Consider the following 25,720-nt stretch of genomic DNA (forward strand, 5'->3'; position numbering starts at 1 on the left):
CTCTGGATGGTAAAATTGCCAGTGAATTTTTTCTTCCTTTTCACTTTTCCGTTTCCCAAATTTTTGCACAAGAACAGTATCATTTTATGATTGAAAAAACACACTCAATATTTTTAAATGCATACTTCGGTGTCAGTGTAACGGAAAACACATCCCATTGGATTTATGGTGATTGCAAGCGGGAGGACCCATTCTTTCTCGGGCAGAGGCCAGAATACACACAGAGAAGAGCTTTTTGGCTTGCGCTGCCCCAGGCTAGGCAAGAGGGCATCACTGGCTTCTATTTCTCATGGACCAGGGTTCCTGTTATTTCCATATGGGTGATTTCTTCATTTGCTGCTCACTCAGGGTTCCGGGGAGATATCCACCCCACTCCTTATTTACTAGGTGGGGGAGGCAGAGCGGGAGGAAGACGGAGAGAGAGAAGAGAGAGTGCCGCAATCTTTCCCCTCAAAGGACTGCAATAAAGGAGCATATGTATCAACTAAAAAAATTCCTTGGCAACAAAAGCTTTTTAATTGAACACAGTCTCTTCAGCCAACTTATGTAAATTCTATCCCAATTTTGGGCATCTATTTTGAGCACAGAGAGAAGCGGTATGAATCTTGCCCTAAAATTGTGCTCAACAGAAGGGGTGACGCCATATGGATGCCATGTTATGGGAGCCTGTCACCTGCTAACTGAGATGAGAAATTACAGGTTATAATCCACTTCCTGCTGTCTGAGGAGCCTAGGTGGGTGGGGAGCGCTTTGGGTATCAGGTACCGGGTGACCCCTTGATACTTGCGTGGGACCTTCCCACAGGTGTCTGAGAGGTCACAGGGTGAAGGATAAGAGAAGCAGTGCCTCTAGATGGGGCGGCGGGGTTGGGGGCGGAAAGGGCTTGCTTCTGAACCCAAAGGAGCTGGATTTCCTTCTCCTCAGCCTAAGTGGGAACCTGGCTGATCCTATAAAACTAACCAGCTGAGAGTTAGTGAGTGGCTCTTTGGGGACTAGACCAACCGTGAGGAATGGCCTCGTGTGGAAGTTGGGAACTGGGAGGAGGGTGATACACCTATTGCATTGTACCTATTAGTGGAAAAGATGGAGAAAGAGATCCAGGGAGGACTGTTGGACCACTCTGAGTATTCTCCTCCATGGGGAGTTGTGAGTACAACCCACCTCTCCTTCTGTGTCTTAGGGACATGATGAGTTTTGGGATCTGCAGGAGGTTGGCTACAAGTCAGATAACAAAATGTGGGTAGTAGGAACTGCAAGTTGCCTGGTTTTTGTAAATGGCTTCTAATAAATCTGGAGATTTTCTCTGGAAATGCATTTATCACAGATAAAATGATTGTTTAATATGATGTGGGAAAAATCATGTGGACATGTGTTACATTTATTTGTCTATGCCTAACTTGTTTTCCCCCAAAGTCACTCCAAATCACAGGCTAAAATCCCAGGCCAATTCAATTTCAGGCATTTATTCTTTCTCTTTCCTTGCTTCTTAAGTAGGTTTAAAAGCTTTATTGGCTACCTGAGCACACAGGTGTTTCCACCATTAATGTGCTAACTTTGGATGGTCTGAATCGTAGGCTGCATGAAAGTGGTGTATAACTGCCTTTCTGAAAAGCTCTTACAGGACTGCACCCTGTGTCCCCAGTGCCTGGTAGAGGACCTGGAACAGAATTGATAGTAAGAAATGTTATTAAATAAATAGATACATACACAATTTCCATTGGTCCTGCCCACTTTTGCTTGGAGAGATAAAGCATGCAAGAGACCAGTGGGGCTGTCAGTGAGAAGTATTATATCCAAGAGTTAAAGCAATAGGATAGAAGTAAAAGAGTTCTTTGTCTAAGGTCAACTGAGAATTTGATGGTTGTTTCACTAAGATTCCCTAGTTTTCTTCTCTGTAAAATGAGGATGATTGTCATATAGCAAGTGATTGATAACTCACTAGTTATAAATGTCCAGATTTATTAGAAGCTACCTATAAAGACACAAATATGCCCACTGATCTTGCTCTTTTTCCTTTGCTTGACTGTTTTCCATGAACCAACTCACCTGGTCCATGGAAAATATTGCTCTTTCTCTCTTATTTCCTCTCCTCCGTTCTTCCTTTCTTCTTTCCTTTTACCATACATGTTTATTCAACACTTATTATATTATAGGCACCATGAGAGTCATTTGGGATAAAAAAGGGAAGGGGCCATGCCTGACTTCAAGGCATTTCTAAAGAAGGAAGCAAACAACCAAATCAATAGTTACACTAGACTAAGATGCACTTACATGGACATATGCAGGGTACAGTGGGAATACAGAAGTGAGATAGCTAAGTCAGATTATGAACCCCTAAAAATAGTAAATGAGGTTCTGAGATGGCTTATAAGATTGCATGGATGTGTACGAGAGAGAGAGAGAGAAGTGGAGGAGAGTAATAATTTATACAATACATTATCTGTGAAAGATAACCGACTACAGATGACATCTATGATACTTCAACGTTGTTTTGAGGAAAAACTGAAGAAATACACATGAGGCACTTATCATAATGCCTGGCTAATGAAAATTCCAAAAATAGTAGTTATTCGTGGTGGTCACAGTAGTATTACTATTGTATCTTGTACACATCAATGAACATTTAAGAATATCTACTATAGGTTAGGTACTGTATTAGGCCCTAAAGAAACATATGGTGTGGTAAAGAATGTGGATACACAAATAATTCATTAGCTTATAGAACATCATGTGTGAAAACAGAAATATGGAAAAGTAAAGCAATAGTATAGAAAAGAGAATGCTTAAAATGGTTGGAAGAGTCAGCTGGGCGTGGTGGCTCACACCTGTAATCTCAGCACTTTGGGAGGCCTAGGTGGGTGGATAATGAGTTCAAGAGATCAAAACCATCCTGGCCAAAATGGTGAAACCCTGTCTCTACTAAAAATACAAAAAAATTAACTGGGCATGCTGGTGCGAGCCTGTAGTCCCAGCTACTCGGGAACCTGAGGCAGGAGTATCGCTTGAACCCAGGAGGCAGAGGTTACAGTAAGCCAAGATTGTGCCATTGCCCTCCAGCCTGGGCAACAGAGCCAGAATCCATCTAAAAAACAAAGGTTGGAATAGTCTGAAAAGGGTTTTAAAGGATGAATAGGAGTTTGCTATAAGGACAAGGAGCAGTAGAGAAGGGCATGGCAGGCGAAGGAATTAACCAATATGGCATATCCAGGGAATTGCCAGAGAAGATGGGCAGCAGCAGTAGTTGAGGACGAAAAGCCTGTCAACAATGGGATAACATTTTAAACAAATTACCCTGCAACAAGGAGACACTAGATGCATATTTCTATTATCAAACTCATTCAACTGTGTTGTAAGTTGTCTACATTTGTCTTCCCTTCAGGAATGTGAGCTACTTGAATGAAGAAATGTTTATTATTTTTTTCATCCCCTAGTGCCTAGCATATACTATGTACTCGATATTCGTTGAATGATGAATCAATTAAAATCAATTCCTAAGAGGAATTTCAGACTTTCTTGAGGCGATGTATGGTTGGCATTTCAGAAGTCTGGGCACTCCTCCCAGGGGTATTCACTGGAGGGGGTTGAATGGCTATTTTCCATGTATTATGAAAAGGAGATGGTGAAATGTTTTAGCTGCAGTGGAGAGACTGACCTTTTAGCATCAAGCATCACCTAATAATAAGATTTTATGGGGTACCAAAAATGGGGTGACTGAGAGTGGCCATGGGATCATTTTCTCGATTTTTTTGGGGGACAAAGGACAATGTATTAGGGTTCTCTAGAGGGACAGAACTAACAGGATATACGTATAAATGAAAGAGAATTTGTTAAGAAACATTGACTCACAATCACAAGGTCAAGCCCCACAGTAGGCTGTCTGCAAGCTGAGGAGCAAGAAAACCAGTATTGGTTTAGAAGCCAGTCCAAGCCCCAAAACCTCAAAAGTAGGGAAGCTGACAGTGCAGCCTTCAGTCTCTGGCCAAACCCCTGAGAGCACCTGGCAAGGCGCTGGTATAAGTCCATGAGTCCAAAAGCCAAAGAACTTGGAGTCTGATGTTCGACATCCAGCACAAGAGAAAGATGAAGGCTGGAAGACTCTGCAAGTCTGCCCCTTCCACCTTCTTCTGCTTGCTTTTTCTAGCCACGCTGGCAGCTGATTGGATGGTGCCCACCCACATTGAGGGTGGGTCTGTCTCTTCCAGTCCACTGACTCAAATGTTAACCTCCTCTGGCAACACTTAGAAACAATAATTTTCATCCTTCAATCCAATAAAGTTGACAATATTAACTCTCACAGACAATTTTGCTGAAAGGGTCGTTTTGGGGATTAATTCTAACTGGAAAGACTCTGCTAGGAGACAAAATCGGGGGGTCTTACAAAAATGGTTTTTCCGTAGATAAACATGAGGTTGAAAAAACATGGGATAGGCTTTTAGTCTAGGGGACCAGCTTTGACGTCTAGTTGCCTTGGTAAGCTCAACGGAGGCTCAGAGGGTGCTTCCCTACCCCTGCCTCTCAAGCAGCAGGTCAGTTTGAGCTCACCTCTCAACTCCGAAAGTGAGAAATTGAATGACTGCTCTTCTCACTTCACAGGGCAGGTTTTTATCCTCTGGGGAAAGTCTCTGTGAATGCCCATAGATTCTGCCCGTAGAGTCTAAGCTCCTTGAGGGCTAGGAGGAAGCAGGCCGCCATTGTCCACTGTTACATATTCAATGTCTGGTACATTTCCCAACACTTTGTAAGTGCTCCCTACATACTCATTGCAGTGAATAAATAAAAATAACAACTAATACTTTTATACCACTTACTATGTACCAGACACTGTTGTAGGAGCTTTGCGGGTATTAATTTATTTAATCCCCACTACAAACCTATCCAGATGGATGGGACTAGTGTGAATAGAAGAAATGCTAGTCCCATTGGACTGCTCTGATAGCATTGCTCTGGTAGACAGAGCAATCTGAGCATTGTCCGAGCCCAGCCACAATGATGGTGCTGGCAAACAGGGGCCTTCTCTTCAGTAAATAAAGGGTAGCCTAGAGTAGATGTGAGATCTCAATGGTAGCTCCCTGACTCTAACAACAAGTAAGGAGGGTTATCTGATGACTCTCCATGATCTAGTCCAGACAGAAAAGTTTATGACAATGATATTCTCAGCTGCAGCAAAGTCAGTCCCTCTGTGAATGATCCCACTGATGATGCAGGTCTCAGGCTCCCCGTGCATGAACACATAGGTGGTAAACATGCTGCTTTCCTTGAAAGTGAAGCTCTCTCTGAGTGGGGCTGTGGGGCTGAGTGCATGTGGGAGCCCCTGGGGAGGGCAGGTCCCCCTAGACAGTTAATGCAACCACAGCTGCTATCCCCGTGGAGAATGGTCTCTTAGTAGCAATTGCTGGGCCCACAGTCAAATCAATGTTGTGCAGTGTAGCTGATGGGAGGTGTCAGTTCTCTTAAGTCTTTCCTTTTCCAGGATAATCCCCTCACTGGACCTGAGGAGCAGAGAAGAGCCGGCTTCTGAGCAGGGTCCTGGGGAAAAGTGCAGGTTACATGTCCTGCACCTGCTTCTCCCTCCCCAGGAGACTGAGGAGTTTAGGGAGGCTTGAACCATCTGTATTTGACACGAATGTTTTCTCCCTAGCTGACCTCACCACTGTGACCTCACCTTGGTGGAGAGCAGCAACAAACTCATAGCTGCTGATAATTGAAACTCAAGGAGGGAAGCAGAAATGTATGCGATTTGGTAGAATGGGCAATTCAAGACCAATTTGGTTTTGGGATGCATTAGCTGTCTTATTTCACATATGTAACACAGATGTTCAGAGATGGATGGGACCATATAGGTGATTCATTCCAAAACCTTCATTTTACAATGGGGAAAAGGAAACATCAGGAAAGAATTGATTAAATAATGCCATTTTATTGGGTAGTAGCTGACTCCCAGTCCATTGCTTATTCCAGTAAACAAAATTGTTTCCCAGATATAAACAACTATGTCTACAGAAACAAGCAAATGTTTTTGGGAATCACTGCCATAGATAATCAAGGTGAAGAAAGATTTCTGAATTCTTCAGCCAGCAGGACCCAAAAGTCTAAGTTTTCCTGTAGAGGAGGTGCCTTTGCCTTGGGTATGCCATTTCAGCAGAGATCAGCTAGTGAGTTGTATCTCCGGTCTGCAGAGCTTGTGAATGGCACAGAAAATGAGAAGGGGTTTGAAGCCAGCTAAGGCCAGGTTTGTATTCTAGTTCTGTCATTTTCCTATCTACTGTGCAACTCCAGGCAAGTCAGTTCGCTTTTCTGAGCTCAGTCTCTTCTTTGGAAAAAGTCAATGACATATGCTACGTACCTGTTCCTTCCGTCTTGTCGACAATGGTCACGTACCAGGCACAAGATGCTCAGGTTTGTTGTCTCTATGTAATGTCTCACTACATCTTCACAGTTTTTCAAATGAGGCAGCAGTTAATATTATAATGTCTATTTTGCACGAGAGGAAAGCCTGAGGTTTCAAGAACTCAAGGTTCAGTACTAGGTCTTAGAGGAAGACTTTGTTTTAGCTTTGATGCTCTCTGCTAGGCACAGAGACTCCTGAGCAGAATGACAAGACCTTCTGTTTGAGTAACTCATGTTCTGATCAGAGAGACAGACATGTCAGCAAGAGGTTACAATACAGTGCACTCAGATTCTTCAGGACTTGGAGCACTTGTTCCAGAATGGAAGGCCAGGAAAGTCTTCCAGGAGTAGGTGGTACCTCTGCTGACCTGAAGGGTGAGGAAAAAGTGTCCAGTTGCAGAAGATACGATACTGATAATATAGAGATAAGATAGCTTTTAAAGACCTAGAGGTGTAGACTAGTTTGAAACAGATTGAGGACCTACAGGTAGTTGTGTGTGACTAGAGTAGGGTTGGGGTGGGTGTGTGAGGAGAATTAGCCTGGAGTCTGACCGCCAAGTGCCACACATATCATGTGAGGGAGGGATCTTGACCCTAAAGCATTGGGAATCCGGGAAGAGTCTCAGTAGGGAGTGACATCATCAGATGCGAGTTTTGGCAAGATCACTACCTATCTCACAAGATTTCTGTAGGAACAGTACAGTCTACTGTAAAACTGTTTCAGATTGTGGCTGAGCAAGAAGCCAAAATAACATACAAGGCAGCTAATTAACAGCATTTTCCAAACCTCCGACCTAGGTGTTTCTAACTCAGCTACCTTGCATTCCTTCCTGACCTCATCACAGACACTAAGCCCAGTCTGAGTGCTATTGTAGAAGTCCAAGACTGGCAAGAAACAGAGCAGGAGAATGGGAAACCACATGGTGGACGGTTGCATCTCTGCAGCTCCTCCCCTTCTGGCTTAGAGAAACCTGGGTGCACTGACTGGCAGGCAAGGGTATCCTGCTCCTGGGCTCTCATCCACCCTTCAGGGAACAGCCTAGTTGGCCTACTTGCTGCAGGAGCATCTGCATCTCTGCTTAATTGGATTCTCATCTTTTTAAAAATATATTTTTGTGCGGTTGCCTAGAGGCATTCAGATAATGGGTGCATTTTTAATAGACCCAATAAGTAAATAACTGTTATTTTCTCCTCAAGAAATCCAGGGGGGACTAGAATTCTATTGCAGCTTTGAAAACAATCACACCAGAAACTGGACTAGGAGACATTCTTGCACAGACTGTCTGGGTGATTCTCATTGTTGTTGTCAGGACAGATGAGACCCAGGTGTCACCAGACACAAGTATGAATCAGCTTGGGAGTGTGTGGCGCTGGGGCAGCTGCCCTGCCGCAGACACCTGAGGGTTCACATGCTGGCAGCTAACCCCCTCTAGTGTTGATTAGAATAGACTATTTGCAGCTGTGGGAACAGATTTGCATGTTGAGGCGGTAAATCTGTGAGTAGATGCCCCACCCCATGCCCCACTCTCTGCGTCTCAGGCCCACAGTACTGAGACCAATGGTTTAGGGTTTCTAATTTTGTGTTGCATGGTGACTCCATGACCCTTTTGGTAGTCTGCCCTGATTGCTCCCCCATAACCAAGGCCTCTCTCATTCTAGGCTGCAGGGCCCTCCCCATGTCTCCCTGAGGTGTGACACTCATTCTTATCGCCACACTGTGTTCATGCCACTCTTTCTACCTGAAATGCCCTCCCCTACTTCCACTCTAATTCTTTACATTTCAGATTTCAGATCAGGTTTCACTTCCCCTTTCCCTCCCCCACTACAAGTTCTTCTCTGCAAATCTTGCAGCACTCAAGCACCAATGTCTTGCATTTGAGATAAGCCACTTCATGCTTTTATTTAGCTCTTAATGGTTACAGAAGCTCTTGCGGCGGCAGAATGTTGACGGGCATCTTGCATGTAGCAGTTATCCCCACCTTGTTTATCCCAGGAAGCTGATGGAATACAGCAACCATCGTTTAACTCTTGCATAGGAGCAGCTTAGACATAAGATAGTTTCTCTACCTGTCCTCTTCAGCTTGTTGTCTCTGTCACACCAAACCCCAATCTTCTCTGACAACTTTCCAAAAAATTCTGGGTTACCAGCACTGCCAAACCCAGTGTGAATTCTATGTCTGGGCCTAAAGTATTCCAGCCTAGTTCCAAACTTATTTTTAATCTGTGGTGAGCGTGAAACTTAAGTGACATAAAGGGTGGTTGTTTGAGAGCCATGTCCTGTGCTTGTGTATTGTTTTATGCTGTATCCAGCCACATTCTTCCTCAGAAAAAGAAAGGAGGTGAGCTTGGCCCTAATAAACAGCAAAGCTCTCATTAGAGGGCAACTCTCCAGGCCTGACCCCTTATTAAATTGATTGGATCCATTTTACAGATTTGTCCACTGAGGCAGCCATGCCCTGATTGCATTTTAGGAGGATCACAGAAGTCAAGAAGTTCAGCTTCTGAGCTAGCCAGACTATCACCGGTTCGTTCTGCACCCTGAACTTTTACCCCTCCTGTTTTGCTAATTGAAATAGGTTAATTCAAAGTCACAAGAGCAACTTTGAAGTGGAGGCTTGCTTGAGATGAGGATTATAGACTTTAGTTTCTAATGAACCCTAATGGAACCTTTCTTCCTGGGAAGATGTAGAGCAGCCCTTCTGTAAATCTCCATTCAAACCTCTGCAAATGCTATCAGCCATTGCTAAAGCAGATCTCAGCAAGTTTCTTTGTGGCCTTATGCCTCATGTGTGCTCTTCTTCCTTTCCTCCCTCTTTCCACCTATGGTCTCTATTCCACTTTAACCACCTCTAATTCCTTCTTGCCTAGATTTAACAAGGTCCCTCTCAACCCCTCTCTCAGAGAACAGAAGTTAGTAGAGGGAATGCCACAGGGTCCCACTGCCTGCAGAACCTCTTCAGCTGAATCCCAAAGGAAGCTCAGAAGCTGATGGGGAAGTGATTTATAATCCTAAACACAGTTCTTTCACTGTTGGTTCTGGCTTCTTGCATCACAAATCGCTTTGCATATTAGCATTACATTGATGACATTCAAAACAGGTGCAACTGCCTATAGAACAGCTGCCGCGGCCCACTGAAAGCTTCAAGCCAAGACCCGAGGTGCATGAACCCTCCTTCTGATAAGCTTCAAAGCAGGTAAAATCATCATTAAAGGAAAATTGACTTGTAAGTACGTGAAAGATTGTAGTTATTGCATCTAACCAGAAAGAAAAGCGAGGAGCCAGCAGCCAAGGGAATCTTCTTTAAAAATGTATTCAACTGAACAACAGAAAAGAAATTGCCATTTCAAGAGTGTTATGACACAACTTTAAGATGCCAAGACAGGAGACTGTTTGTATTTTCCTGCAATAGAGGGGTCACAGCCTGGAACTGGGGCCTGGGAGGCAGCATGGTATGGAAGGCCAGGGAGCACAGGGTATAAGGTCCTACCTTAGAAAAAATGGAGCAAGAGGTTGTATTACGGGAAAAAAAAAATGCAACCCAAAGAAGCCTGTGAATATCAGATTTGGAGCCAGCCTAGCTAATGCTGGACCCTAATATGTCACCCATGATAATTTTGATCCTGAAGGATAATTTCTAAGATGTATTCCATTTAAAAGAGTGACCTAAAATTTTTCACAAAAACAGGCTGGAACTCAGAAGGAGGGTAAAACTTAAGGTGGCCCTGGTCTGACTTCCACATGCAATTCTGGCTTCTACTTTTATCCCTATACTACCATTTACTGAGCACTTAGAATATGCTGGGGGCCAAGTGTGTGGTTGTGAAGACCACAACCATATCTGATAGGTATAAATGTCATCTAACAAATGAGTTTAACAAATGAATAAACAAATAACTAACAAATGAGTAAACTGAGGATCAGGGCAATTGTTACCTGTCCCAAATCACACATCTCGAAAGAGGCAAAATCAGGATTTAAACACCAGCTGCCAACCCTAAAAGGGATTGACCCTCTTTTTTCAGAGTATTGTGTAATTTATTTCACAGCCATAATGAAGCAAGAGAATGTGAGCGTAGATAAAGCCTCCTACACAATCCTCTCCTTCCTCTGGCCTGTATACAAATAGCAAAGTGATATTGCAAAAATGATGGGGAAGGCCAGGTGTGATGGCTCACGCCTATAGTCCTAGCACTTTGGGAAGCTGAGGAGGGCAGATCACCTAAGGTCAGGAGTTCAAGAGCAGCTTGGCCAATGTGGTGAAACCTGTTTCTATTAAAAATATAAAAATTACCCAGGGGTGGTGGTGGGCACCTGTAATCCCAGCTGCTTGGGAGGCTGAGGGAAGAGAATCGCTTGAACCTAGGTGGCAGAGATTGCAGTGAACTGAGATCACACCACTTCAGTCAAGCCTGGGTGATGACGAGACTCCTTCTCAAAAAAAAAAAAAAAAAAAAAAAGATGGGAAATAAGTAATAAACAGATGTTCTCTTAGCACAACTTCGTAAGTAATACTTTTTCAGATTTCAACAGTGTTACTGATGGGTAATTGACACAATATAGGGTATGTGTGTAAACCAATGTATAAGACATCGGTTGGTTGGAATGGTCTTTTGATAGACTGGCCAGGGCAGCCCCTCTTCCCAGCACCATGGCTCTGTGGGATTTAAATCCAACTGCTCAGCTATAGTCACACCTTCATTGCTGCCTGAGCTGTTTTTGCCCATGGTTAGGAAAGGGACTGGGATGGAGAATTCTGCAGAAATAAAGCCCCAACGTGTGGGGACAGACTCGGTTTAACCCAGGTTCTTGTCACTTCTGGCTGCCCTCCCTCCTTCCTTGGTGAGTCAAGGAATCTTAGAGGTGGCAGGAACTGCAGGGATCACCTGGCTCACATCCTTCATTTTATAGATGAGGAAGTTAAGACTCAGAGAGATGAAGATAATGATCCATAATGATAAAGAGATGATGACCCAGGTCTGCTGACCTGAGGCCGCATCTTTCAATGACCACTTCCTCATATGTCCACACTGCAAAGCTTTGTCCTAGTTGTTTCTCTGGAGGGTGTGGATGGGTGTGGGAAAGGGATCACTTCCTTCAAGAGAAGAGGACCTCTGTGCCTGTGTACAGCCATTGCCCAATCTCCTGCCCCAAGCCCAGCCTTTGTAGTGATAGAGCAGAGGCATCTTGGTAAGGGCATTGGGTCAAGCTTTCAACGAGGTTCTGCAGGCAAGGAGCTACAGCAAAGCAGATCATAGGAAACGGAGAAGCCAGGGCATCCTTACACAGTCAGGTACTGCGAGAATGAAGGAGAACAGCTCAGGCTATTGGCTAATATCTGCGTTTTAGCCTACTATATGCACCAGGCCATGCGCCTGGTGTCACAGGGGCATTCAGACATGAAGAAATGAACAGCATACAGCAGGCAGAGGCTCAGAGATCTTACTGCATATGAGAGGTAAAAAGACATCTGCACAGAAGAAAGAAAACAGACCACTTGCAATGAGGTGGGGCAGAGCTCCCTGTGGACTGGGGTCCTCAGGGCAGCATCAGGTAAGGGCGAGCTTAGGAAGGTCTCTGTGGGGACAGCATCTTCATTGTCAGGAAAAAGGGCTAGTCTGGCTTGGTCTGGGACTGTCTCTAGTCCCACACTTGTACAGCTGTCACTAGAGAAATTAGTGTTCACCTGACCTCCACTTTAGACACAGACTCTCTCCTTCTACTCTACCAAGACTTCCACTGGGCCCCATGGCGTTGCAGGATCGATTTTCCCCACCTTCTGTGTCTCCAAGTACCATCCAAATAATCACATCTGTGCAATGCTTTGGGGTTTAAAGACTCTTCAGCACCCATTGCCACAGTTCTTCGCCATTACCTGTAAGGTGCATGGGGCAGTGTCATTATTATTATAACAGTGGAGGACATTCAGTTTAGGTACCCTGACTAGTAGAAGGTAAAGCTGGCCTTATGATTGTGTTTTCCGGATTCCTGCATGAGATCATACCACCTATTTGCCTCCCGTCTCTGTGCTGATTGTAGCTGCACCCTCCATGACCTGAGACCAGCTGAAACGTGGGCCAGGTCCTTAGGTGGCGGGTTAGCTGGAGTGACAGGCCTGGTGTGGAGACTGCGGACCATGTGAGGTGCTTCTTTTGTTAGACAGCTGTCCCAGCACAAGCGGCTGCCAAAGCCCATGTGGAAATATGGGGGTGTCTGGGAGAACATTTAGGATTTCAATCAAGGAGCCGAAGTGCATTTGCTTTTTCATTAATCCCCACATTAATTAGTGTCATTTGCAAAAAGAGCCTGATGCACACTTGTGTCTGCTGGAGCCTCAATTGACAATCCTGGGAGGCTGTGATGCAGCCTCATTCCTGCATGCTGAGTCGGCCCTGCTGCAGGAAAAAATATGTAATTTTGTTTCAAAACCTGAGGGAGGTCTCAAGGTCTCTCTAATGGCGACAAAAACAACAACAACAACAAAAATATGGGCTACAAGCTTCCTCCCGACTTGTGCCTTGGCCCAGCAGCAGTAATTACACAGATTAGAAGTTGTGCTTAAAAAATCCTCTTTCCCATGTGCCCCCACCTCACTTCCTAGTGCCCCTCATGGCTCCTGCTTACCTTCCTGACAGATAAATACCTGGGATCCCCTCATTGACGCCTCACTGCGGCTCCTTGGCACTCAACCAATTCAGCTTCCATATCTCCCCTGGAATATTCCCCTGTCTCCCTTCCTCAGGGGCTGATGCAGAATTTTGGAGACTTCCAAGGGAGAAGAGCAAGATAAAAATTGGGGGTCTGGGGGAGAAGTTCTAAAAATAACAGCTACATGAAAATAATATTAATATCATTTGCTTATTAAGGACAAGCCGCGGGCCTCACTGTTTTCAGCACTTCACCTGTACTAACACATTTAGGTAACGCTATCCTTCTCATTTTAGAAATGATGCCACTGAGTCACAGAGAAGTTAAGTAATCTGCCCACCAACACTCGGGTCGACGTGGTCTCGTTCCATTACTTGGGTGATGGAGCCAAAGGCCAAGTTCACAACCACTAGGCTGCCCCGGGCCCTTGGTGTGATTTGTCCCCTCCTAGGGTATGCTCCTCTCATCTCTGGTCTTATTTCTAGTTGTTTGTTTCTTGACCCTTCACCATTTCCCCATTGGCCCACGACCTTCATCACCCTGGCAGGTGGCAGGGCCTTGCCCTTTGACCTCCCTCCTACCTTCACAGGAATCAGCGTTTCAACATTTGCCTTTCCTAGTCTCTGGATATCAAAACTCATCAATTCCATAGCTCTCCCCCCGTGCCCTGCTACAAGCTCAGACAGCATGGTTGTCAAGCCAGAACCCCAGCAGCCTCCCCCATTGGAAGTGCCTGGGGTGGGGTGGGGTGGGGTGGGAGCTGAGTGGGCAGAGTTTCATCCGCAGCGCCATGTACCCACTGTCTTCTGCCGTGCGGTTCACAGAAGAGAATGTTTATTTCACTCCTAAAAGTCAACGTGAAAACATTGGTCGCCAATTCTGTGAAGAAACTCATTGGTAGCTTGATGGGGATGGCATTGAATCTATAAATAACCTTGGGCAGTATGGCCATTTTCACGATATTGATTCTTCCTATCCATGAGCATGGTATGTTCTTCCATTTGTTAGTGTCCTCTTTTATTTCACTGAGCAGTGGTTTGTAGTTCTCCTTGAAGAGGTCCTTGACATCCCTTGTAACTTGGATTCCTAGGTATTTTATTCTCTTTGAAGCAATTGTGAATGGAAGTTCATTCATGCTTTGGCTCTCTGTTTGTCTGTTACTGGTGTATAAGAATGCTTGCGATTTTTGCACATTAATTTTGTATCCTGAGACTTTGCTGAAGTTGCTTATCAGCTTAAGGAGATTTTGGGCTGAGACAATGGGGTTTTCTAAATATACAATCATGTCATCTGCAAACAGGGACAATTTGAAAGTTCATATGGAACCAAAAAAGAGCCCGCATTGCCAAGACAATCCTAAGTCAAGAGGACAAAGCTGGAGGCGTCACGCTACCTGACTTCAAACTATACTACAAGGCTACAGTAACCAAAACAGCATGGTACTGGTACCAAAACAGAGATATAGACCAATGGAATAGAACAGAGTCCTCAGAAATAATACCACACATCTACAGCCATCTGATCTTTGACAAACCTGAGAGAAACAAGAAATGGGGAAAGGATTCCCTATTTAATAAATGGTGCTGGGAAAATTGGCTAGCCATACGTAGAAAGCTGAAACTGGATCCTTTCCTTACTCCTTATATGAAAATTAATTCAAGATGGATTAGAGACTAAATGTTAGACCTAATACCATAAAAACCCTAGAAGAAAACCTAGGTAGTACCATTCAGGACATAGGCATGGGCAAGGACTTCATGTCTAAAACACCAAAAGCAACAGCAGCAAAAGTCAAAATTGACAAATGGGATCTAATTAAACTAAAGAGCTTCTGCACAGCAAAAGAAACTACCATCAGAGTGAACAGGCAACCTACAGAATGGGAGAAAATTTTTGCAATCTACTCATCTGACAAAGGGCTAATATCCAGAATCTACAAAGAACTCAAACAAATATACAAGAAAAAAACAAACAACCCCATCAAAAAGTGGGCAAAGGATATGAACAGACATTTCTCAAAAGAAGACATTCATACAGCCAACAGACACATGAAAAAATGCTCATCATCACTGGCCATCAGAGAAATGCAAATCAAAACCACAATGAGATACCATTTCACACCAGTTAGAATGGCAATCATTAAGAAGTCAGGAAACAACAGGTGTTGGAGAGGATGTGGAGAAATAGGAACACTTTTACACTGTTGGTGGGATTGTAAACTAGTTCAACCATTATGGAAAACAGTATGGCGATTCCTCAAGGATCTAGAACTAGATGTACCATATGACCCAGCCATCCCATTACTGGGTATATACCCAAAGGATTATAAATCATGCTGCTATAAAGACACATGCCACACGTATGTTTATTGCGGCACTATTCACAATAGCAAAGACTTGGAATCAACCCAAATGTCCATCTGTGACAGACTGGATTAAGAAAATGTGGCACATATACACCATGGAATACTATGCAGCCATAAAAAAGGATGAGTTTGTGTCCTTTGTAGGGACATGGATGCAGCTGGAAACCATCATTCTTAGCAAACTATCACAAGAACAGAAAACCAAACACCGCATGTTCTCACTCATAGGTAGGAACTGAACAATGAGATCACTTGGACTCGGGAAGGGGAACATCACACACCGGGGCCTATCATGGGGAGGGGGGAGGGGGAGGAGGGATTGCATTGGGAGTTATACCTGATGTAAATGACGAGTTGATGGGTGCTGATGAGTTGATGGGTGCAGCACACCAACATGGCACAAGTGTACATATGTAACAAACCTGCACGTTATGCACATGTACCCTAGAACTTAAAGTATAATAAAAAAATAAAATAAAATAAAAAAAAACCTTGGTCGCAGAATACCATGAGTTAACCTAACCGACTATTAATGTTAATGATGAAACTCCTCCCAAATCTCCCAAATAATGCTTGGCTTCAGCAGAGACCTTTTGTTTAATGAGTTAGGTCAAAGGGATATTTCATTTGTAAATTTCAGATGCTGCAGTAAAGCCCATAGGGTGTGACGTTCATGGTTTTGGGGAGTCTGGGGGATCGTGAAAATCATGCCACCCTCAGTGAAGCTAGTGTGGTGGCCCTTTCATTTTAACTCTGAGCGGGCAGAAGGAGTGTGTGTGTGTGTGTGTGTATGTGCAGGAGGTGGGCAGATAGGGCTGAATAGCTCTTTCCTACCTGCTCACAGCATGCTACAGCTTCAGCCTCTGTTCTAGGTCCTCAAGCTTCCTGGGGGGCTCTGGGTACACATTTGTTTATCCATCTTTCTCCTCCACCCCAAGCAACTTCCCGTAGGCCACCTGAACTCCGCCTCTCCAACTTGTCAAAGAAGAAAGCTGCAACCATGTAATTATGACATCCTGGGGGTAATTTTAACTATAAGTCATTATTCTCAAACAGCCGATGCAATCCCTATTTGCCAGCACAAAGAGATGATTCTCACTGGCCTGAACTCACTGTCAAACATGCCAGGAGAAATAAAAAGGTGCTAATGCAATATAGCCCAGAAATAGAAAATAAGATTAGCAGCGACGCTTGAGATTTCAGGCTGTTGGGCGGGGGAAATAGCACAGGGTTTGTTACCAGCAGAACTGTCAGACAAAAAGCCTCCGAGGTCATTAATACCGGAACCTTCATTAAGGCAAGTGGATAAAATTAAAGGGTGTTTTGTGAGGATTTAATTTTTCCTGGAGGTTCGCAGAAGGGCATCTGGGGCTGGCTCTGAGGCCAAGGCAGTGGGTCCTGGAGTGAGGAATCAGGATGCTGGAGTTCTCATTCTTTGTCTTCTCAGTGGGCCCGCTGAGAACAGGCTGCATGAGGGGTGCCTGTGCAGTGCTGAGCCACTGCATCAGGGAACTGCATCTCCTCATCCCCACGCCACGTGCTCTGAAACAACACGGAGTCTCCTGCACAGCTGGAACAAGCATAGCTCATCCTTATCATGGGTGGGGCCGGGCAGAAGAAAGGCTGTGGCTGGACAGGGCATCTTTGTGAATTCTGAAGACCATCCAGAGACTCAGGGCTTCTCGGGCAGTATTGGTGGAAATGTAGAAACAGGTCTGGTTTTATGCAAAGCGGAGAAGCAGGCAATGGTAGTCTTTGGTGACTTCTCATGGGTGCTTTTAGGGGTCCACTCTTACTGCTTGTGCCTGTCCCTCACCCTGTTCTGGGAGTGCCTTTGTGTGAGCTGGTTGTTACAAGAAATCTAATACATAAATTCCCTTGATCTTGTTAAATGATTAAGGTTCAAAGGTATTAAACAGTCCTCCCAGGAATGTTTATAGTTGGAGAAAGACATTTCTGAGGGTGAAAAGGACTTGGTAGAATATGCTTTAATGTGGAATGCAAGCATTGTGCTTAGTCAGTGAGGGGGCTAGATGGGAACTGGCCTTTCCTCTGTACTCTTTTCTTAAAAAATTATACTTAAGTTCTTGGATACATGTGAAGAATATGAAGGTTTGTTATACAAGTGTACACATGCCATCATGGTTGGCTGCACCCATCAACCAATGATGTAGATGCATACCATCATCTACATTAGGTATTTCTCCTAGTGCTATCTCTCCCCTAGTGCCCCATCAGCTGACAGGCCCCGGTGTGTGATGTTCCTCTCCCTGTGTCCATGTGTTCTCATTGTTCAACTCCCACTTATGAGTGAGAACATGCAGTGTTTGGTTTTCTGTTCCTGTGTTAGTTTGCTGAGAATGATGGCTTCTATCTTCATCCATGTCCCCGCAAAGACATGAACTCATCATTTTGTATGGTGCATAGTATTCCATGGTGTATATGTACTACATTTTCTTTATCCAGTCTATCATTGATGGGGATTTGGGTTGGTTCCAAGCCTTTGCTATTGTGAATAGTGCTGCAATAAACATACGTGTGCACGTGTCTTTATAGTAGAATGATTTATAATCCTTTGGGTATATACCCAGTAATGGGATTGCTGGGTCAATTGGTATTTCTGGTTCTAGATCCTTAAGGAATCACCACACTGTCTTCCACAATGGTAGAACTAATTTACCCTCCCACCAACAGTGTAGAAGTGTTCCTATTTCTCCACATCCTCTCCAGAATCTGTTGTTTCCTGACTTTTTAATGATTGTCATTCTAACTGGCATGAGATGATATCTCATCGTGGTTTTGAGCCCATCTCCCAGCACAGAACTCGAGCTCTGCTAAGGGACAGACTGCCTCCTCAAGTAGGCCCCTGATCCCTGTGCCTCCAGACTAGGGGGACACCTCCCAGCAGGGGTTGACAGACACCTCATACAGGAGAGCTCCAGCTGGTACCTAGTGGGTGCCCCTCTGGGATGAAGCTTCCAGAGGAAGGATCAGGCAGCAAAACTTTGCTATTCTGCAGGCAAACAGGGTCTGGAGTGGACCTTCTCTGTACTCTTAATGCTATTGTGTAGGGTCAAAATCAGGGCATTAGGATCGATCTTTACCTTGCTCTGGGATGCCGGGTAAGATCCTCCTTTGGCATTCCGTCATTCTCAGGAAAGACTGGATGGTGGTAACGTGCCTGTTCTCTCACCCTGGGTGGGGGACAAAGATGGTGATGGAGTATGTTGAGGTTCTTCACATTTTCCTTGTATGTCGATGGGAATGAACTCGCTATGGAGTCTCAGTGTTCCGGGACCTTTTGTGGCGCTTCATCACAGCCAAATAAATCCAAACAAGAAATCCTCTCTGGGCTTCTTCATGTGGGGCCTAGGAGAGGATGTGCTTTGATTTTGTACAAATGGAGAAATGGAAATCCAGAGAGGGGCTGGGACTTTTCCAGGGTCTTAAGTAGGGATTGGGAAGGTGTCTCCTGCAGGTGATTATGCATCTGGGAACTAAAGACCACTCAGTCCTAACTGGGATCTACTTGTGACATCTGGCCGAGGATTTTAGTAGCTTAAAAAATGTCTGGCCAAACGAAGAGCTTATAACCTGACTTTTATGGAAACCCAGCGCTCATGGATATGGTGTCCAAAGCTATATGATTCTACACCTACAAGGGGCTCATTTAGGAGCATGTTAGAATGCAGAATCCCAGGCCCTATCCCACACTTGTGGAGTTGGAATCTGAATTTCCATATGTGCATACTCCAGGTGATGTTTACATAAAAGCTTGAGAAGCACTGCCCTGAAGTCACAGATTGGTCATAATGGAGATGGATTCCAGGCTGGGGGGATATTGGGCATCAGCTAAATTCCATGGCAGAGGAGTAACAACCCCTGCATTGCTTACTCACCTTGGTGCTTGGAAGATCAAACGACACAATAAATGGGAAAGCTCACGGAGGAGCACATAGTGCTTGGAAAACGCACAGCATTTTCATGCTCATTGGCAGCTGGCGGGGCCCCACCCTGTTAGCCAGGGAGTCCTCTTCATCTCCACAGCCAAAATTAATCTATTTCTCTGCTCTGGCGCCTCTAGTCTTTTTGAAACAACATCAATTTTGGTTGCTTTCATCCAAACTGCAAAGAGTATTTGAATTCACATAACTGCCTTTAGTGAGATTGTTTTTTACCTTTTTTTTTTTTTTTGACACACATTTGCCGCGGTGCCTGGGACCCATTGCAGAGGAGATTAGCTCTGTGTTCAGCCACTGGCCATGCCTCTGAGGAGCAGAGCTTTCTGTTTATCTCTTAGAAGCAGATGCTTTGGATTTTATCCCTGGGGGAATTTATCAGGGTGCCCTGAATTCATTCATTCATTCATTCTCGTATTCCTCTCCACCCTGAATACACACACACACACACAAGCACACACACACAGCTCTACACGTCAGTCATGTCACTGTTGTTTGCTGTATATTTGGGAGGATGTTTGCCATTTAGAGCCATTCTGGAATTGTCCGTAGTTTACTTCTCTTCCCTCTAAGCACATTCTTAGCTTGGGTTTCTTTACCTCATCAGTGGCAGCCTGTCTTGGCCCCAGTCCTCAGAGGTAGCCAGTGCATATGGATTTCTTCCAGTCCCAGCAGCTCTTTCATCTGACCTGGCATTTTCAGAGCAACACCAGGGTTTTCATTTTCTTTCACACAGGCACCCGTGTTAGGATGACCTGAAGCACTCAGAGACAGAGAGTCATTGCCCGTTTGTTCAAAGGGTTTATCTTTCTTTTTTCTTCAAGCATGAATACCCATGGGCATGCAGTTACAAATGCACAGCTCTCACCATGAGCACATTGTAAATGCGTGGTTAAGTGATGGATTTATATGGTGATTTATTTATGCCTTTGTCTCCATGAATGACCATACGTTTAGTGAGCAAGGTATGGTGTTCACACAAGTATATGAGTCCATGCATGCATTCGTATGTGCTTATTCAGTACATATTAAGCACTAATATGTTCAAGTGTTGTGTGTCACATACAGATACAGGCTCTGCTTTCAAGAGCTTTCAGTCTCCTAAAGGAGATGAGATATTACCATGCAACTTTCATACAAAGTTGAGGTTTTTTCCTCCCAAGGTGGTGGTTTACAGGCTTTTATCATGCCTCAGCCACTTGGAAATAGCAAGAAAGTACATAAAGATCGGCCATGTGAGCTTTAATTCAAGACAGAAAATGAGAATCCACTGGAATCATGAAGGACATCCCAGATCCCAGGGAGGAGAACACTGGCAAACAGCCCCCAAAATAAAAGTGACTGGCTGATAAAAGTGGGTGAAGCCTAGTACACAAGAGAGGAAAAGAGCCTCTGTTTGTGACTCACCTTTCCGCTGGGGATCCAAGTAACCCAGGCTAAGGGATTTGGGGGGACACTTTTGTTTCTTCCAAGCTCTAGAACTAACTTGGGGAGAGGCTTGGAGAGGCTGTGAGAGAAAGACACTGGGAAAAGCTGCAGGCATTTTTCCAGAGCGGGACTGAGAGCAGGATGCCATTTTTAATCCAGGAGCATAACAAGTCAGTCATTCTTTGGTGACCTAGCAGCATGGCCATGCAGGCATTTTAGTCTCGGTCCAGAGATTAGACCACCTGCTCTTTAGCAGGATAGGAGACTCCACAGCCAGAACCGTGGAAGGTGCTTCAGCAGTAGGTGCTAGAGTTGTCCTCTTTTCCCATAGCAACTGGGGGTGGGAGGAGAGCTACTAGAGCTGCAGCTTCTCCTGGGTGGTGCGACTTGCAGCCAGGGCCAGTTTGGCAACCTGGAACCAGTCTGCATGTGACATTGCTAGGTGCCCCAGCCTACTCCCCTAAGATCATGGTGCATGGGGCCCTCTCTACCTCACCTTCAGGCAGATCTCCAGGCATTTGGAGCACCCACTTGCTTGGACTAGCAGCCTGAACCACTCTACCATTCCTGGGCATGGATCACGGTGCAGCAGGGCTTTCTCTGCCTCATGCCCAGGCAGATCTCCAGGCATTTGAAGCACCCCCTCACCTAGATCAGCAGCCTGACCCATCCTTCCCTTCCTGTGTGGAGATCTTGGTATAGGGTGGGGTGTCCCTCTCTGCTCCACATCCAGGCAGATCTCCAGGCATTTGACTGCATCAGCAGCCTGAGTCGCTCCAACCCTTCAGTGCAGAGATCTTGCTGCAGGGGCCCTCTGTGCTCCATGCCCAGGCAGATCTCCAGACATCTGGATCACCTACTCTCATGGAGTTTAGGCTGCCCCCATCCCCATGCAGAGACTTTGATGCTGAGGAGGTTTCTCAGCTCCATGCATAGGTACACATCTAGGCACTTGGTGGCCACCCACTGGATTCTCCCTCAGTGCTGGTGCTTGTGCCTGCCATCAAGAAACCTGATATAGGTGGACCTGCCCAGTCTGGCCCTGTCTTCTGTGGCCCCTGCCCTCCCTGGGGTTGAGCAGGGGACTCAGACCACTGTGCATTCCATGAGTCAGCCCAGAGGCAACAGAGAAAACAGATCTTCTGTCAGAAAACAAGAATAAAGTGTATCCCCAGCCATATTGGCCATAGCAGGCTCATATCTATAAGTGCTGTATATTGGCTTACAGGTTAAATGGCATAGCTCAATACAAAACCTGCCAAAAGAAATACACAGGGCTATAGAAGCAAAGCCAAAAGACCCTACCCAGCATTCTCTACAGTCACACCCCCTAGGAGGGGGGGAAAGGAAAAGGAAGGAAAAAAATAATACTCTAGGGAAAGAAAGAAAAATAAACAATCCTATCTGCACAAAAATAATTACAAAAATTAGAAGTACTAGTATTTGCAGATGAGAAGAAGCCAGTGCAAGAATTCGGGCATCATGAAAACTCTGAATGTAGTAACACCGCCAAAGAATCACACTATCTATCTCTCCAGCAATGGTCCCAAACCAAATGGAAACTCAGAAATGACAGATAAACGATTCAAAGAATAGATTGCAAGAAAGATCAATGAGATACAAGACAAGGTTGAAAATCAACACAAAGAAACTTCCAGAGCAATCCAGCAAAGGAAAGAAGAGATAAACATGTGAAAAATCAATCAGAGCTTCTGAAATAGAAAAACTCAAGGAATTTTGAAATACAATGTAAAGCTTTATCAATAGAAAGGACTAAGCAGAAGAAAGAATTTCAGACCTTGAAGACCAGTCTTTTGAACTAACTCAGCCAGACAAAAATACAGAGAATTAAAAAAAAAAAAAATTTGAGAGAGAAGGAGAAAAAGCAAATAACCTTGAAAACATATTGAGAAAATAATTGAAGAAAATTTTCCTAATCTTGCTAGAGAGGTAGACATCTAGATACAAGAAATTCAGAGAAGACTTATGAGATGCAACACAAAATGAACATTGCTAAGGCATACAGTCACTAGGTTACTGCTAAAGAAAAAATCTGAAAGGCAACTACAGATAAAGGTCAGATCACATGCAAAAAGAACTCCAGCAGGATAACAGTTGACTTCTCAACAGAAACCTTGCAAGTCAGGAGAGATGGGAGGCCTATTTTTAGCATTCTAAAGAAAAGAAATTCCAATCAAGAATTTTTGATTCTTGGAGAAATAAAAGCGTATCCAGACAAGCAAGCACTAAGGGAATTTGTTACCACTAAACTAGTCTAACGAGAGATCCCTAAGGGAGTTCTAAATATAAAAAGAAAAGAAATCTGCTACCACAAAAACACATTTAGTGCATAGCTTGCAGACCCTATAAAGAAACCACACAACAGAAACTACAAAGCAATCAGTTAATAACTTTATAAGACCAAAACCTCACATATCAACATTAACCTTGAAAGTAAACGGTCTAAACACCCAATTCAAAAGGCACAGAGTGGCAAGTTGTCTAAAAAAACATGACCCATTCATCTGCTGCCTTCAGGACAGCCATCTCACAAGTACTGACACCCACAGGCTCAAAGTAAGGGTTGAAGAAAGCTCTATCATGCAAAAAGAAAAAAAAATTACCAGGGGTCTATTCTTATATCAGATAAAACAGCCTTTAAAGCAACCACATTAAAAAAGGACAGTGAGATCAGGGACCCATAATGATAAATGGTTACATTTAACAAGAACACATTACTATTCCAAATATATATGTACCCAACATTGGAGCACTCACATCGTTTTTTAAATACAAAGAGGTGGTTCTTTGAAAAGATAAATAAAATTGGTAGACCATTAGTGAGATTAACCGAGAAAAGAAGAGAGAAGACTCAAATAAATTCAATTAAAAATGAAAGAAGAGATATTACTACTGATACCACCAAAATACAAAAGATTATTCAAGGCTACCATGAACACGTTTATGTACATAAACTACAAAACCTAGAGGAGATAGATAAACTCCTGGAAATATACAACCATCCTAGATTAAACCAGGAATATGTAGAAAGTCGGAACAGACCAACAATAACCAGCAAAATTGAAATCGTAATTGAAAAATTGCCAGCAAAAGAAGTCCAGGACCAGACGGATTCACAGTTAAATTCTACCAGACACTCAAAGAAGAATTAGTACAAATCCTATTGACACTATTCCATAGGGTAGAGAAAACCAGGGAAGGACATAACAAAAAAAGAAAACTACAGACCCATATCTCTGAAGAACATAGATGCAAAAATCCTCAACAAAATACTAGTTAACTGAATCTAACAGCATATCAAACAGAAAATTCAACACGATCAATTGGGTTTCATACCAGTGATGCAGCAATGGTTTAACATCTGCAAGTCAGTAAATATAATATGCCACATAAGCAGAATTAAAAACAAAAATCACATGATCATCCCAATAGATGCAGAAAAAGAACCTGACAAAATCTAGCCTCCATTTATGATTAAAACCCTCAGCAAAATCAGCATAGAAGGGACATACCTTAAGGTAATAAAAGACATCTGTGGCAAACCCACAACCAACACTATACTGAACAGGGAAAAGTTGAAAACATTCCCCCTGAGAACTGGAACAAGACAAGGATGCTCACTTTCACCACTTCTATTCAACATATTATTGGAAGACTTGGCCAGAGCAATCAGACAAGAGAATGAAATAAAGAGTATCCAAATTAGTAAAGAGGAAGCCAAACTGTCACTGTTTGCTGATGATATGTTTGTATCCCCAAAAACATTAATGACTCATCCATAAAGCTTCTAGAACTGGTAAATTAATTCAGCAAAGTTTTAGGATACAAGATTAATGTACACGGAACAGTAGCTCTGCTACACCCCATTAACAACCAAGCTGAGAATCAAATTAAGAACTTGACCCCTTTTATAATAGCTGCAAATAAAAACCCACCAAAAAGCAAAAACAAAAAAGCTTAGGAATATACCTAACCAAGGAGGTGAAAGACCTCTAAAAGGAATACTACAAAACACTGTTGAAAGAAATCATAGACAATACAAACAAATGGAAACACATCCTATGCTCATGGATGAATAGAATTAATATTGTGAAAAGGACCATACAGTACTGCCAAAATAAATCTACAAATTAAATGCAATTCCCATCAAAATACCACCATCATTCTTTGCAGAACTAGAAAAAAAATCCTAAAATGTATATGGAACCAAAAAAGACCCTGCATAGCCAAAACAAGACTAAACAAAAAGAAAAAAACCTAGAGGCATCACATTACCAGACTTCAGACTCTACTATAAGGCCATAGTCACCAAAACAGCATGGTACTGGTATAAAAACAGGCACATAGAGCAATGGAACAGAATAGAGAACCCAGAAATAAAGCCAAACACAGCCAACTAATCTTTGACAAAGCAAACAAAAACATAAGAGTGGGGAAAGGACACCCTATTCAATAAATGATGCTCGGATAGTTAGCAAGCCACATATAGAAGAATAAAACTGGATCCTCGTCTCTCACCTTATACAATAATCAACTCAAGCTGGATCAAAGACTTAAATCTAAGACCTGAAACCATAAAAATTCTAGAAGATAATATCAAAAAAACCCTTCTAGACATTGGCTTAGGTAAAGACTTCATGACCAAGAACACAAAAGCAAATGCAACAAAAACAAAGATAAACAGGTGGAACTTAATTAAACTAAAAAGCTCCTGCACGGCAAGTGTCAGCAGAGTTAACAGACAACCCAAAGAGTGGGAGAAAAATCTTCACAATCTATACATTCAACGAAGGACTAATTTCCAGAATCTACGAAGAACTCAGATAAATTAGCAAGAAGCAAAACCAAAGGGTCCTACCAGATAGTGGGCTAAGGGCATGAATAAATAATTATCAAAAGAAGATATGTAAATGG

The 25,720-nt window shown here is 43.7% G+C and overlaps 1 long non-coding RNA gene across 1 annotated transcript in view; it reads left to right on the forward strand.

Moving 5' to 3' along the window:
• The first annotated feature begins 618 nt into the window (after positions 1 to 618).
• Positions 619 to 25,720, forward strand: part of LOC117080932 — a 35,415-nt gene continuing 10,313 nt past the window's right edge. Inside the window, exon 1 of the long non-coding RNA XR_004436012.1 lies at positions 619 to 734. This is a non-coding gene — a long non-coding RNA (uncharacterized LOC117080932). The remainder of the gene's footprint in view (positions 735 to 25,720) is intronic.

The sequence above is a fragment of the Trachypithecus francoisi genome, unplaced genomic scaffold, assembly GCF_009764315.1.
Source record: "Trachypithecus francoisi isolate TF-2019V2 unplaced genomic scaffold, Tfra_2.0 Lachesis_group8, whole genome shotgun sequence".
Classification (NCBI taxonomy): Eukaryota; Metazoa; Chordata; class Mammalia; order Primates; family Cercopithecidae; genus Trachypithecus; species Trachypithecus francoisi.